The sequence below is a fragment of the Stenella coeruleoalba genome (genome assembly GCF_951394435.1).
Source record: "Stenella coeruleoalba genome assembly, contig: scaffold_137, whole genome shotgun sequence".
NCBI classification, from domain to species: domain Eukaryota; kingdom Metazoa; phylum Chordata; class Mammalia; order Artiodactyla; family Delphinidae; genus Stenella; species Stenella coeruleoalba.
The window spans coordinates 422,026-437,688 of NW_027646054.1; the positions used below are offsets into that span (position 1 = coordinate 422,026).

General features: G+C 43.7%; 1 long non-coding RNA gene across 2 annotated transcripts in view; it reads right to left on the reverse strand.

Moving 5' to 3' along the window:
* Positions 1–332: 332 nt before the first annotated feature.
* Positions 333–15,663, reverse strand: part of LOC307181367 — a 458,236-nt gene continuing 442,905 nt past the window's right edge. The window contains exons 1-4 of one of the 2 annotated variants that reach the window (XR_013826604.1): positions 7,386–7,478; positions 4,229–4,314; positions 2,652–2,737; positions 333–1,158 (exon numbers count right to left, since the gene is read on the reverse strand). This is a non-coding gene — a long non-coding RNA (uncharacterized lncRNA). Of the gene's footprint in view, positions 1,159–2,651; positions 2,738–4,228; positions 4,315–7,385; positions 7,479–15,663 lie in introns of those variants that run through there. The other variant, XR_013826603.1, reaches the window with a different exon arrangement.

The window sequence follows — 15,663 nt, forward strand, 5'->3', positions numbered from 1 at the left end:
CATGGTACCCATTCCACGGGTCTCAACTCTCCAGGTTTAAGGTATTCTTCCTTCAGCTAAAACATGCATGTGGAACCCAGAGTATGATCAACCGTGTGAACGGGAGCCGTGTTTAAATATGTCTCAATTTTCCTCCCCTGGTACTCGGGTGCAACATTCCAGACGCTTTACTAACACTCTCTCCACTTGGAGAGTCAGCGCCTTTAACCTCCTGTTTGGCCCAGTTTGCAATTTCTGCGGAAGATGAACAGGAATAGGGAGAACCAATGAGAGACTAGCTGGAGGTGTCTGGACGGGCAAATTTAACTCTCATTTCCCACCAGGAAGAGGAAATAACCAAAGGCTCAGCGTGCCGTGCCGGAACCAGATTAGGGCCTGAAGCCATCCTGCGGTGTTGCGGCCAACTCAAAAGAAAGCGAGGTGAAGAAAAGAGCTCAGGGGCACTGTAATTCACAAACCTGCAGAGTTATAAATGACAGCTATCGTCCAAAAATATACTGAAGTAAGGCTGCCAAGAGGACTTGAAAGCGGGGCAGAATTGCAGGAAACCGATTTCAGGAGGTAGACTGGAATTGCATTGAAAGCATAGGAAAAGAGGCAGAACATCCACAATGATGCACTTGGCCAAAAAGGGCGTATGCGTTTTTTCCTGAATATATTCAGGAAAAAACGCATACGCCCTTTTTGGCCAACCAAGCAAGCTTGCAAAGGAAATCTGCACTACAATGAAGTCTCACTTCCCCCCGGTCAAAAGGGCCATCTGAAAAAAGTGTAAAATCCAGAAAGGCAGGACAGGCCATGGAGAACTGGGAGCCCTGTTATCCTGATGGGCGGGATGTAAATTGCCAACAGACACTCCGGAGAAGTGTATGGTGTTTCCTGAAACATCTAAAAAACAAAGCAACAGAGCCTAGGGCACTTCCAATTATGGGCCTATAGCTTAGGGAAATTAAAATCAAAAAGACACAGCCACCCCAAAATTTGGGACGCCTCTGTTTACAAGAACCTCGTTTACAGTACAAGTTCAACATCGCAGAAAGTGAGAAATGGATAAAGAACTTGTGGTACTTACGTACAATGCAGTATCACTCAGCAATGAAATCTATGTCATCAGGCCTGTAGCAGCATAATGAGTGGATTCAGATAGGATGATTCTAACTGAAATAAATCACACAGAAAAAGAAACATCATAAGATATCACTAATACACGGAATGTAAACTTGGCTACACAGGAACTGAATTCCAAAACAGAACAGGGTCTCAAATTTAGAAAACCAACTTATGCTTGCTTAAGGGGAAAGGTGAGTTGGGGTGCTGCATAAAACCAGAGATTGAAATGAGCACAGATAAAGTTCCTTAAGCCAAATATGGAATAGACAAGAGCTATTCCTTGCTCAACGAAATGGACTCAACACCCCATATTAAACGCCTAAGAATGTACCTGACTTGTAAGTATCTTAAAACCTATGGATTGCTATGTCTCCAAAAGAGAATCAAGCGTGTGTACAGGGACATAAACGCAGCAGTGATAGGATTGGAGAGGTTCGGTGAGCAAATGAAGACCTCTGAAGTCATATTGCATGGTACCCATTCCACGGGTCTCAACTCTCCAGGTTTAAGGTATTCTTCCTTCAGCTAAAACATGCATGTGGAACCCAGAGTATGATCAACCGTGTGAACGGGAGCCGTGTTTAAATATGTCTCAGTTTTCCTCCCCTGGTACTCGGGTGCAACATTCCAGACGCTTTACTAACACTCTCTCCACTTGGAGAGTCAGCGCCTTTAACCTCCTGTTTGGCCCAGTTTGCAATTTCTGCGGAAGATGAACAGGAATAGGGAGAACCAATGAGAGACTAGCTGGAGGTGTCTGGACGGGCAAATTTAACTCTCATTTCCCACCAGGAAGAGGAAATAACCAAAGGCTCAGCGTGCCGTGCCGGAACCAGATTAGGGCCTGAAGCCATCCTGCGGTGTTGCGGCCAGCTCAAAAGAAAGCGAGTTGAAGAAAAGAGCTCAGGGGCACTGTAATTCACAAACCTGCAGAGTTATAAATGACAGCTATCGTCCAAAAATATACTGAAGTAAGGCTGCCAAGAGGACTTGAAAGCGGGGCAGAATTGCAGGAAACCGATTTCAGGAGGTAGACTGGAATTGCATTGAAAGCATAGGAAAAGAGGCAGAACGTCCACAATGATGCACTTGGCCAAAAAGGGCGTATGCGTTTTTTCCTGAATATATTCAGGAAAAAACGCATACGCCCTTTTTGGCCAACCAAGCAAGCTTGCAAAGGAAATCTGCACTACAATGAAGTCTCACTTCCCCCCGGACAAAAGGGCCATCTGAAAAAAGTGTAAAATCCAGAAAGGCAGGACAGGCCATGGAGAACTGGGAGCCTTGTTATGCTGATGGGCGGGATGTAAATTGCCAACATACACTCCGGAGAAGTGTATGGTGTTTCCTGAAACATCTAAAAAACAAAGCAACAGAGCCTAGGGCACTTCCACTTATGGTCCTATAGCTTAGGGAAATTAAAATCAAAAAGACACAGCCACCCCAAAGTTTGGGATGCCTCTGTTTACAAGAACCTCATTTACCGTACAAGTTAAATATCACAGAAAGTGAAAAATGGATAAAGAACTTGTGGTACTTACGTACAATGAAGTATCACTCAGCAATGAAATCTATGTCATCAGGCCCGTAGCAGCATAATGAGTGGATTCAGGTACGATGATTCTAACTGAAATAAGTCACACAGAAAAAGAAACATCATAAGATATCACTAATACACGGAATGTAAACTTGGCTACACAGGAACTGAATTCCAAAACAGAACAGGGTCTCAAATTTAGAAAACCAACTTATGCTTGCTTAAGGGGAAAGGTGAGTTGGGGTGCTGCATAAAACCAGAGATTGAAATGAGCACAGATAAAGTTCCTTAAGCCAAATATGGAATAGACAAGAGCTATTCCTTGCTCAACGAAATGGACTCAACACCCCATATTAAACGCCTAAGAATGTACCTGACTAGTAAGTATCTTAAAACCTATGGATTGCTATGTCTCCAAAAGAGAATCAAGCGTGTGTACAGGGACATAAACGCAGCAGTGATAGGATTGGAGAGGTTCGGTGAGCAAATGAAGACCTTTGAAGTCATATTGCATGGTACCCATTCCACGGGTCTCAACTCTCCAGGTTTAAGGTATTCTTCCTTCAGCTAAAACATGCATGTGGAACCCAGAGTACGATGAACCATGGGAACGGGAGACGTGTTCAAATATGTTTCAGTTTTCCTCCCCTGGTACTCGGGTGCAACATTCCAGACGATTTACTAACACTCTCCCCCTTGGAGAGTCAGCGCCTTTAACCTCCTGTTTGGCCCAGTTTGCAATTTCTGTGGAAGATGAACAGGAATAGGGAGACCAATGAGAGACTAGCTGGAGGTGTCTGGACGGGCAAATTTAACTCTCATTTCCCACCAGGAAGAGGAAATAACCAAAGACTCAGCATGCCATGCCAGAACCAGATTAGGGCCTGAAGCCATCCTGCGGTGTTGCGGCCAGCTCACAAGAAAGCGAGTTGAAGAAAGGAGCTCAGGAGCACTGTAATTCACAAACCTGCAGAGTTATAAATGACAGCTATCGTCCAAAAATATACTGAAGTAAGGCTGTCAAGAGGACTTGAAAGCGGGGCAGAATTGCAGGAAACCGATTTCAGGAGGTAGACTGGAATTGCATTGAAAGCATAGGAAAAGAGGCAGAACGTCCACAATGATGCACTTGGCCAAAAAGGGCATATGCGTTTTTTCCTGAATATATTCAGGAAAAAACGCATACGCCCTTTTTGGCCAACCAAGCAAGCTTGCAAAGGATACCTGCACTACAATGAAGTTTCACTTCCACACGGTCAAAAGGGCCATCTGAAAAAAGTGTAAAATCCAGAAAGGCAGGACAGGCCATGGAGAACTGGGAGCCTTGTTATGCTGATGGGCGGGATGTAAATTGCCAACAGACACTCGGGAGAAGTGTATGGTGTTTCCTGAAACATCTAAAAAACAAAGCAACAGAGCCTAGGGCACTTCCACTTATGGTCCTATAGCTTAGGGAAATTAAAATCAAAAAGACACAGCCACCCCAAAGTTTGGGACAGCTCTGTTTACAAGAACATCGTTTACCGTACAAGTTCAATATCACAGAAAGTGAAAAACGGATAAAGAACTTGTGGTACTTACGTACAATGCAGTATCACTCAGCAATGAAATCTATGTCATCAGGCTCGTAGCAGCATAATGAGTGGATTCAGGTACGATGATTCTAACTGAAATAAGTCACACAGAAAAAGAAACATCATAAGATATCACTAATACACGGAATGTAAACTTGGCTACAAAGTAACTGAATTCCAAAACAGAACAGGGTCTCAAATTTATAAAACCAACTTATGCTTGCTTAAGGGGAAAGGTGAGTTGGGGTGCTGCATAAAACCAGAGATTGAAATGAGCACAGATAAAGTTCCTTAAGCCAAATATGGAATAGACAAGAGCTACTCCTTGCTCAACGAAATGGACTCAACACCCCATATTAAACGCCTAAGAATGTACCTGACTAGTAAGTATCTTAAAACCTATGGATTGCTATGTCTCCAAAAGAGAATCAAGCGTGTGTACAGGGACATAAACGCAGCAGTGATAGGATTGGAGAGGTTCGGTGAGCAAATGAAGACCTCTGAAGTCATATTGCATGGTACCCATTCCACGGGTCTCAACTCTCCAGGTTTAAGGTATTCTTCCTTCAGCTAAAACATGCATGTGGAACCCAGAGTATGATCAACCGTGTGAACGGGAGACGTGTTCAAATATGTCTCAGTTTTTCTCCCCTGGTACTCGGGTGCAACATTCCAGACGCTTTACTAACACTCTCCCAACTTGGAGAGTCAACGCCTTTAACCTCCTGTTTGGCCCAGTTTGCAATTTCTGCGGAAGATGAACAGGAATAGGGAGAACCAATGAGAGACTAGCTGGAGGTGTCTGGACGGGCAAATTTAACTCTCATTTCCCACCAGGAAGAGGAAATAACCAAAGGCTCAGCATGCCGGGCCGGAACGAGATTAGGGCCTGAAGCCATCCTGCGGTGTTGCGGCCAGCTCAAAAGAAAGCGAGTTGAAGAAAGGAGCTCAGGGGCACTGTAATTCACAAACCTGCAGAGTTATAAATGACAGCTATCGTCCAAAAATATACTGAAGTAAGGCTGCCAAGAGGACTTGAAAGTGGGGCAGAATTGCAGGAAACCGATTTCAGGAGGTAGACTGGAATTGCATTGAAAGCATAGGAAAAGAGGCAGAACGTCCACAATGATGCACTTGGCCAAAAAGGGCGTATGCGTTTTTTCCTGAATATATTCAGGAAAAAACGCATACGCCCTTTTTGGCCAACCAAGGAAGCTTGCAAAGGAAATCTGCAGTACAATGAAGTCTCAATTACCCCGGTCAAAAGGGCCATCTGAAAAAACTGTAAAATCCAGAAAGGCAGGACAGGCCATGGAGAACTGGGAGCCTTGTTATGCTGATGGGCGGGATGTAAATTGCCAACAGACACTCGGGAGAAGTGTATGGTGTTTCCTGAAACATCTAAAAAACAAAGCAACAGAGCCTAGGGCACTTCCACTTATGGTCCTATAGCTTAGGGAAATTAAAATCAAAAAGACACAGCCACCCCAAAGTTTGGAATGGCTCTGTTTACAAGAACCTCGTTTACAGTAGAAGTTCAACATCCCAGAAAGTGAAAAATGGATAAAGAAGTTGTGGTATTTACTTACAAAGCAATATCACTCAGCAATGAAATCTATGTCATCAGGCCCTTAGCAGCACAATGAGTGAATTCAGGTATGATGATTCTAACTGAAATAAGTCACACAGAAAAAGAAACATCATAAGATATCACTAATACACGGAATGTAAACTTGGCTACACAGGAACTGAATTCCAAAACAGAACAGGGTCTCAAATTTAGAAAACCAACTTATGCTTGCTTAAGGGTAAAGGTGAGTTGGGGTGCTGCATAAAACCAGAGATTGAAATGAGCACAGATAAAGTTCCTTAAGCCAAATATGGAATAGACAAGAGCTACTCCTTGCTCAACGAAATGGACTCAACACCGCATATTAAACGCCTAAGAATGTACCTGACTAGTAAGTATCTTAAAACCTATGGATTGCTATGTCTCCAAAAGAGAATCAAGCGTGTGTACAGGGACATAAACGCAGCAGTGATAGGATTGGAGAGGTTCGGTGAGCAAATGAAGACCTCTGAAGTCATATTGCATGGTACCCATTCCACGGGTCTCAACTCTCCAGGTTTAAGGTATTCTTCCTTCAGCTAAAATATGCATGTGGAACCCAGAGTATGATCAACCGTGTGAACGGGAGCCGTGTTTAAATATGTCTCAGTTTTCCTCCCCTGGTACTCGGGTGCAACATTCCAGACGCTTTACTAACACTCTCCCCACTTGGAGAGTCAGCGCCTTTAACCTCCTGTTTGGCCCAGTTTGCAATTTCTGCGGAAGATGAACAGGAATAGGGAGAACCAATGAGAGACTAGGTGGAGGTGTCTGGACGGGCAAATTTAACTCTCATTTCCCACCAGGAAGAGGAAATAACCAAAGGCTCAGCGTGCCGTGCCGGAACCAGATTAGGGCCTGAAGCCATCCTGCGGTGTTGCGGCCAGCTCAAAAGAAAGCGAGTTGAAGAAAAGAGCTCAGGGGCACTGTAATTCACAAACCTGCAGAGTTATAAATGACAGCTATCGTCCAAAAATATACTGAAGTAAGGCTGCCAAGAGGACTTGAAAGCCGGGCAGAATTGCAGGAAACCGATTTCAGGAGGTAGACTGGAATTGCCTTGAAAGCATAGGAAAAGAGGCAGAACGTCCACAATGATGCACTTGGCCAAAAAGGGCGTATGCGTTTTTTCCTGAATATATTCAGGAAAAAACGCATACGCCCTTTTTGGCCAACCAAGCAAGCTTGCAAAGGAAATCTGCACTACAATGAAGTCTCACTTCCCCCCGATCAAAAGGGCCATCTGAAAAAAGTGTAAAATCCAGAAAGGCAGGACAGGCCATGGAGAACTGGGAGCCTTGTTATGCTGATGGGCGGGATGTAAATTGCCAACAGACACTCGGGAGAAGTGTATGGTGTTTCCTGAAACATCTAAAAAACAAAGCAACAGAGCCTAGGGCACTTCCACTTATGGTCCTATAGCTTAGGGAAATTAAAATCAAAAAGACACAGCCACCCCAAAGTTTGGGACGCCTCTGTTTACAAGAACCTCGTTTACCGTACAAGTTCAATATCACAGAAAGTGAAAAATGGATAAAGAACTTGTGGTACTTACGTACAATGAAGTATCACTCAGCAATGAAATCTATGTCATCAGGCCCGTAGCAGCATAATGAGTGGATTCAGGTACGATGATTCTAACTGAAATAAGTCACACAGAAAAAGAAACATCATAAGATATCACTAATACACGGAATGTAAACTTGGCTACACAGGAACTGAATTCCAAAACAGAACAGGGTCTCAAATTTAGAAAACCAACTTATGCTTGCTTAAGGGGAAAGGTGAGTTGGGGTGCTGCATAAAACCAGAGATTGAAATGAGCACAGATAAAGTTCCTTAAGCCAAATATGGAATAGACAAGAGCTATTCCTTGCTCAACGAAATGGACTCAACACCCCATATTAAACGCCTAAGAATGTACCTGACTAGTAAGTATCTTAAAACCTATGGATTGCTATGTCTCCAAAAGAGAATCAAGCGTGTGTACAGGGACATAAACGCAGCAGTGATAGGATTGGAGAGGTTCGGTGAGCAAATGAAGACCCTTTGAAGTCATATTGCATGGTACCCATTCCACGGGTCTCAACTCTCCAGGTTTAAGGTATTCTTCCTTCAGCTAAAACATGCATGTGGAACCCAGAGTATGATCACCCGTGTGAACGGGAGACGTGTTTAAATATGTCTCAGTTTTCCTCCCCTGGTACTCGGGTGCAACATTCCAGACGCTTTACTAACACTCTCCCCACTTGGAGAGTCTGTCCCTTTAACCTCCTGTTTGGCCCAGTTTGCAATTTCTGCGGAAGATGAACAGGAATAGCGAGAACCAATGAGAGACTAGCTGGAGGTGTCTGGACGGGCAAATTTAACTCTCATTTCCCACCAGGAAGAGGAATTAACCAAAGGCTCAGCGTGCCGTGCTGGAACCAGATTAGGGCCTGAAGCCATCCTGCGGTGTTGCGGCCAGCTCAAAAGAAAGCGAGTTGAAGATAGGAGCTCAGGGACACTGTTTTTCACAAACATGCAGAGTTATAAATGACAGCTATCATCCAAAAATATACTGAAGTAAGGCTGTCAAGAGGACTTGAAAGCGGGGCAGAATTGCAGGAAACCGATTTCAGGAGGTAGACTGGAATTGCATTGAAAGCATAGGAAAAGAGGCAGAGCGTCCACAATGATGCACTTGGCCAAAAAGGGCGTATGCGTTTTTTCCTAAATATATTCAGGAAAAAACGCATATGCCCTTTTTGGCCAACCAAGCAAGCTTGCAAAGGAAATCTGCACTACAATGAAGTCTCACTTCCCCCCGGTCAAAAGGGCCATCTGAAAAAAGTGTAAAATCCAGAAAGGCAGGACAGGCCATGGAGAACTGGGAGCCTTGTTATGCTGATGGGCGGGATGTAAATTGCCAACAGACACTCCGCAGAAGTGTATGGTGTTTCCTGAAACATCTAAAAAACAAAGCAACAGAGCCTAGGGCACTTCCACTTATGGTCCTATAGCTTAGGGAAATTAAAATCAAAAAGACACAGCCACCCCAAAGTTTGGGACGCCTCTGTTTACAAGAACCTCGTTTACAGTACAAGTTCAACATCGCAGAAAGTGAAAAATGGATAAAGAAGTTGTGGTATTTACTTACAAAGTAATATCACTCAGCAATGAAATCTATGTCATCAGGCCCGTAGCAGCATAATGAGTGGATTCAGGTACGATGATTCTAACTGAAAAAAGTCACACAGAAAAAGAAACATCATAAGATATCAGTAATACACGCAATAAACTTGGCTACACAGGAAATGAATTACAGAACAGAACAGGGTCTCAAATTTAGAAAACCAACTTATGCTTAATTAAGGGTAAAGGTGAGTTGGGGTGCTGCATAAAACCAGAGATCGAAATGAGCACAGATAAAGTTCCTTAAGCCAAATATGGAATAGACAACAGCTACTCCTTGCTCAACGAAATGGACTCAACACCGCATATTAAACGCCTAAGAATGTACCTGACTAGTAAGTATCTTAAAACCTATGGATTGCTATGTCTCCGAAAGAGAATCAAGCATGTGTACAGGGGCATAAACGCAGCAGTGATAGGATTGGAGAGGTTCGTGAGCAAATGAAGACCCTTTGAAGTCATATTGCATGGTACCCATTCCACGGGTTTCTACTACCCAGGTTTAAGGTATTCTTCCTTCAGCTAAAACATGCATGTGGAACCTAGAGTATGATCAACCATGTGATCGGGAGACATGTTCAAACATGTCTCAGTTTTTGTACCCTGGTACTCGGGTGCAACATTCCAGACGCTTTACTAACACTCTCCCGACTTGGAGAGTCAGTCCCTTTAACCTCCTGTTTGGCCCAGTTTGCAATTTCTGCGGAAGATGAACAGGAATAGCGAGAACCAATGAGAGACTAGCTGGAGGTGTCTGGACGGGCAAATTTAACTCTCATTTCCCACCAGGAAGAGGAATTAACCAAAGGCTCAGCGTGCCGTGCCGGAACCAGATTAGGGCCTGAAGCCATCCTGCGGTGTTGCGGCCAGGTCACAAGAAAGCGAGTTGAAGAAAGGAGCTCAGGGGCACTGTAATTCACAAACCTGCAGAGTTATAAATGACAGCTATCATCCAAAAATATACTGAAGTAAGGCTGCCAAGAGGACTTGAAAGCGGGGCAGAATTGCAGGAAACCGATTTCAGGAGGTAGACTGGAATTGCATTGAAAGCATAGGAAAAGAGGCAGAACGTCCACAATGATGCACTTGGCCAAAAAGGGCGTATGCGTTTTTTCCTGAATATATTCAGGAAAAAACGCATACGCCCTTTTTGGCCAACCAAGCAAGCTTGCAAAGGAAATCTGCACTACAATGAAGTCTCACATCCCCCCGGTCAAAAGGGCCATCTGAAAAAAGTGTAAAATCCAGAAAGGCAGGACAGGCCATGGAGAACTGGGAGCCTTGTTATGCTGATGGGCGGGATGTAAATTGCCAACAGACACTCGGGAGAAGTGTATGGTGTTTCCTGAAACATCTAAAAAACAAAGCAACAGAGCCTAGGGCACTTCCACTTATGGTCCTATAGCTTAGGGAAATTAAATTCAAAAAGACACAGCCATCCCAAAGTTTGGGACGGCTCTGTTTACAAGAACCTCGTTTACAGTACAAGTTCAACATCGCAGAAAGTGAAAAATGGATAAAGAAGTTGTGGTATTTACTTACAAAGCAATATCGCTCAGCAATGAAATCTATGTCATCAGGCCCTTAGGAGCACAATGAGTGGATTCAGGTACGATGATTCTAACTGAAATAAGTAACACAGAAAAAGAAACATCATAAGATATCACTAATACACGGAATGTAAACTTGGCTACACAGGAACTGAATTACAAAACATAACAGGGTCTCAAATTTAGAAAACCAACTTATGCTTGCTTAAGGGGAAAGGTGAGTTGGGGTGCTGCATAAAACCAGAGATTGAAATGAGCACAGATAAAGTTCCTTAAGCCAAATATGGAATAGACAAGAGCTACTCCTTGCTCGACGAAATGGACTCAACACCGCATATTAAACGCCTAAGAATGTACCTGACTAGTAAGTATCTTAAAACCTGTGGATTGCTATGTCCCTGAAAGAGAACCAAGCATGTGTACAGGGGCATAAACGCAGCAGTGATAGGATTGGAGAGGTTCGGTGAGCAAATGAAGACCCTTTGAAGTCATATTGCATGGTACCCATTCCACGGGTTTCAACTACCCAGGTTTAAGGTATTCTTCCTTCAGCTAAAACATGCATGTGGAACGTAGAGTATGATCAACCATGTGATCGGGAGACGTGTTCAAATATGTCTCAGTTTTCGTACCCTGGTACTCGGGTGCAGCATTCCAGACGCTTTACTAACACTCTCACCACTTGGAGAGTCAGTCCCTTTAACCTCCTGTTTGGCCCAGTTTGCAATTTCTGCGGAAGATGAACAGGAATAGCGAGAACCAATGAGAGACTAGCTGGAGGTGTCTGGACGGGCAAATTTAACTCTCTTTTCCCACCAGGAAGAGGAATTAACCAAAGGCTCAGCGTGCCATGCCGGAACCATATTAGAGCCTGCAGCCATCCTTTCGGTGTTGCGGCCAGCTCAAAAGAAAGCGAGTTGAAGAAAGGAGCTCAGGGGCACTGTAATTCACAAACCTGCAGAGTTATAAATGACAGCTATCGTCCAAAAATATACTGAAGTAAGGCTGCCAAGAGGACTTGAAAGCGGGGCAGAATTGCAGGAAACCGATTTCAGGAGGTAGACTGGAATTGCATTGAAAGCATAGGAAAAGAGGCAGAACGTCCACAATGATGCACTTGGCCAAAAAGGGCGTATGCGTTTTTTCCTGAATATATTCAGGAAAAAACGCATACGACCTTTTTGGCCAACCAAGTAAGCTTGCGAAGGAAATCTGCACTACAATGAAGTCTCACATCCCCCCGGTCAAAAGGGCCATCTGAAAAAAGTGTAAAATCCAGAAAGGCAGGACAGGCCATGGAGAACTGAGAGCCTTGTTATGCTGATGGGCGGGATGTAAATTGCCAACAAACACTTGGGAGAAGTGTATGGTGTTTCCTGAAACATCTAAAAAACAAAGCAACAGAGCTTAGGGCACTTCCACTTATGGTCCTATAGCTTAGGGAAATTAAAATCAAAAAGACACAGCCACCCCAAAGTTTGGGACGCCTCTGTTTACAAGAACCTCGTTTACCGTACAAGTTCAACATCGCAGAAAGTGAAAAATGGATAAAGAACTTGTGGTACTTACGTACAATGCAGTATCACTCAGCAATGAAACCTATGTCATCAGGCCCGTAGCAGCATAATGAGTGGATTCAGGTACGATGATTCTAACTGAAATAAGTCACACAGAAAAAGAAACATCATAAGATATCACTAATACACGGAATGTAAACTTGGGTACACAGGAACTGAATTCCAAAACAGAACAGGGTCTCAAATTTAGAAAACCAACTTATGCTTGCTTAAGGGGAAAGGTGAGTTGGGGTGCTGCATAAAACCAGAGATTGAAATGAGCACAGATAAAGTTCCTTAAGCCAAATATGGAATAGACAAGAGCTACTCCTTGCTCAACGAAATGGACTCAACACGCCATATTAAACGCCTAAGAATGTACCTGACTAGTAAGTATCTTAAAACCTATGGATTGCTATGTCTCCAAAAGAGAATCAAGCGTGTGTACAGGGACATAAACGCAGCAGTGATAGGATTGGAGAGGTTCGGTGAGCAAATGAAGACCCTTTGAAGTCATATTGCATGGTACCCATTACACGGGTCTCAACTCTCCAGGTTTAAGGAATTCTTCAGCTAAAACATGCATGTGGAACCCAGAGTATGATCAACCGTGTGAATGGGAGACGTGTTCAAATATGTCTCAGTTTTCCTCCCCTGGTACTAGGGTGCAACATTCCAGACGATTTACTAACACTCTCCCCACTTGGAGAGTCAGCGCCTTTAACCTCCTGTTTGGCCCAGTTTGCAATTTCTGCGGAAGATGAACAGGAATAGCGAGAACCAATGAGAGACTAGCTGGAGGTGTCTGGACGGGCAAATTTAATTCTCATTTCCCACCAAGAAGAGCAATTAACCAAAGGCTCAGCATGCCGTGCCGGAACCACATTAGGGCCTGAAGCCATCCTGCGGTGTTGCGGCCAGCTCACAAGAAAGCGAGTTGAAGAAAGGAGCTCAGGGGAACTGTAATTCACAAACCTGCAGAGTTATAAATGACAGCTATCGTCCAAAAATATACTGAAGTAAGGCTGCCAAGAGGACTTGAAAGCGGGGCAGAATTGCAGGAAACCGATTTCAGGAGGTAGACTGGAATTGCATTGAAAGCATAGGAAAAGAGGCAGAACGTCCACAATGATGCACTTGGTCAAAAAGGGCGTATGCGTTTTTTCCTGAATATATTCAGGAAAAAACGCATACGCCCTTTTTGGCCAACCAAGCAAGCTTGCAAAGGAAATCTGCACTACAATGAAGTCTCACTTCCCCCCGGTGAAAAGGGCCATCTGAAAAAAGTGTAAAATCCAGAAAGGCAGGACAGGCCATGGAGAACCGGGAGCCTTGTTATGCTGATGGGCGGGATGGAAATTGCCAACAGACACTCGGGAGAAGTGTATGGTGTTTCGTGAAACATCTAAAAAACAAAGCAACAGAGCCAAGGTCACTTCCACTTATGGTCCTATAGCTTAGGGAAATTAAAATCGAAAAGACACAGCCACCCCAAAGTTTGGGATGCCTCTGTTTACAAGAACCTCGTTTACCATACAAGTTCAATATCACAGAAAGTGAAAAATGGATAAAGAAGTTGTGGTATTTACTTACAAAGCAATATCACTCAGCCATGAACTCTATGTCATCAGGCCCTTAGCAGCACAATGAGTGGATTCAGGTATGATGATTCTAACTGAAATAAATCACACAGAAAAAGAAACATCATAAGATATCAGTAATACACGGAATGTAAACTTGGCTACACAGGAACAGAATTACAGAACAGAACAGGGTCTCAAATTTAGAAAACAAACTTATGCTTGCTTAAGGGGAAAGGTGATTTGGCGTGCTGCATAAAACCAGAGATTGAAATGAGCACAGATAAAGTTCCTTAAGCCAAATATGGAAAAGACAAGAGCTACTCCTTGCTCAACGAAATGGACTCAACACCGCATATTAAACGCCTAAGAATGTACCTGACTAGTAAGTACCTTAAAACCTATGGATTGCTATGTCTCCGAAAGAGAATCAAGCATGTGTACAGGGGCATAAACGCAGCAGTGATAAGATTGGAGAGGTTCGGTGAGCAAATGAAGACCCTTTGAAGTCATATTGCATGGTACCCATTCCACGGGTTTCAACTACCCAGGTTTAAGGTATTCTTCCTTCAGCTAAAACATGCATGTGGAACCTAGAGTATGATCAACCATGTGATCGGGAGACGTGTTCAAATATGTCTCAGTTTTCGTACCCTGGTACTCGGGTGCAACATTCCAGACGCTTTACTAACACTCTCCCGACTTGGAGAGTCAGTCCCTTTAACCTCCTGTTTCGCCCAGTTTGCAATTTCTGCGGAAGATGAACAGGAATAGCGAGAAACAATGAGAGACTAGCTGGAGGTGTCTGGACGTGTAAATTTAACTCTCATTTCCCACCAGGAAGAGGAATTAACCAAAGGCTCAGCGTGCCGTGCCGGGATCAGATTAGGGACTGAAGCCATCCTGCGGTGTTGCGGCCAGCTCACAAGAAAGCGAGTTGAAGAAAGGAGCTCAGGGGCACTGTAATTCACAAACCTGCAGAGTTATAAATGACAGCTATCGTCCAAAAATATACTGAAGTAAGGCTGCCAAGAGGACTTGAAAGCGGGGCAGAATTGCAGGAAACCGATTTCAGGAGGTAGACTGGAATTGCATTGAAAGCATAGGAAAAGAGGCAGAACGTCCACAATGATGCACTTGGCCAAAAAGGGCGTATGCGTTTTTTCCTGAATATATTCCAGAAAAAAACGCATACGCCCTTTTTGGCCAACCAAGCAAGTTTGCAAAGGAAATCTGCACTACAATGAAGTCTCACTTCCCTCCGGTCAAAAGAGCCATCTGAAAAAAGTGTAAAATCCAGAAAGGCAGGACAGGCCATGGAGAAATGGGAGCCTTGTTATGCTGATGGGCAGGATGTAAATTGCCAACACACACACAGGAGAAGTGTATGGTGTTTCCTGAAACATCTAAAAAACAAAGCAACAGAGCCTAGGGCACTTCCACTTATGGTCCTATAGCTTAGGGAAATTAAAATCAAAAAGACACAGCCACCCCAAAGTTTGGAACGGCTCTGTTTACAAGAACCTCGTTTACAGAACAAGTTCAACATCGCAGAAAGTGAAAAATGGATAAAGAAGTTGTGGTATTTACTTACAAAGCAATATCACTCAGCAATGAAATCTATGTCATCAGGCCCTTAGCAGCACAATGAGTGGATTCAGGTACGATGATTCTAACTGAAATAAGTCACAGAGAAAAAGAAACATCATAAGATATCAGTAATACACGGAATGTAAACTTGGCTACACAGGAACTGAATTACAGAACAGAACAGGGTCTCAAATTTAGAAAACCAACTTATGCTTGCTTAAGGGGAAAGGTGAGTTGGGGTGCTGCATAAAACCAGAGATTGAAATGAGCACAGATAAAGTTCTTTAAGCCAAATATGGAATAGAAAAGAGCTACTCCTTGCTCAACAAAATGGACTCAACACCGCATATTAAACGCCTAAGAATGTACCTGACTAGTAAGTA